This window comes from Mesitornis unicolor, unplaced genomic scaffold, assembly GCF_000695765.1.
Source record: "Mesitornis unicolor isolate BGI_N332 unplaced genomic scaffold, ASM69576v1 scaffold35346, whole genome shotgun sequence".
NCBI classification, from domain to species: domain Eukaryota; kingdom Metazoa; phylum Chordata; class Aves; order Mesitornithiformes; family Mesitornithidae; genus Mesitornis; species Mesitornis unicolor.
The window spans coordinates 24,627-25,089 of NW_010192402.1; the positions used below are offsets into that span (position 1 = coordinate 24,627).

The following is a 463-nucleotide window of genomic DNA, read 5'->3' on the forward strand; positions in this document are numbered from 1 at the left end:
TATGGGAAAATATGACAGCAATCATCTTGGAAAAGAATGATGAAAATCTTGTTCACTGGTAGGGACACTGTGATGGTGACAAGGACCAGCTGTGTGCACAGACAGCAGAGCTTACCTAAGGTGTCCCGCAGCTCTTGGAGATGTATAGATGTATAGATGTATAGAAAGGATGGTTTCCTCATGGTAATAATGAAGATATATGTTCACCACCGAATTCGGGGCACTGTCTTCCTCTTGCATCTCCCAGGTTATGGCCCCCAGGCACCATGAGCCCACAGGTCATAGAAGAGAGGAAATTAAATCTGACATGGACCAAACAAGATTGTAAGCAGCTGCAGGGTAGAAAGTCTCTTCTCTTACAGGGATCTTCAACAACAGGTAGCAGGGCTGGGTAAATCAGAGGCTGATTAGGTTGCATTAGGAAAGTGATGTTAAGACAGATGGCCTAACGATCCTGAACCGC

General features: G+C 45.4%; 1 protein-coding gene across 1 annotated transcript in view; it reads right to left on the minus strand.

The window, feature by feature from the left end:
* ACAN (aggrecan) overlaps positions 1-463 on the minus strand; it is a 27,159-nt gene that overhangs the window by 4,870 nt on the left and 21,826 nt on the right. The window lies entirely within an intron of this gene.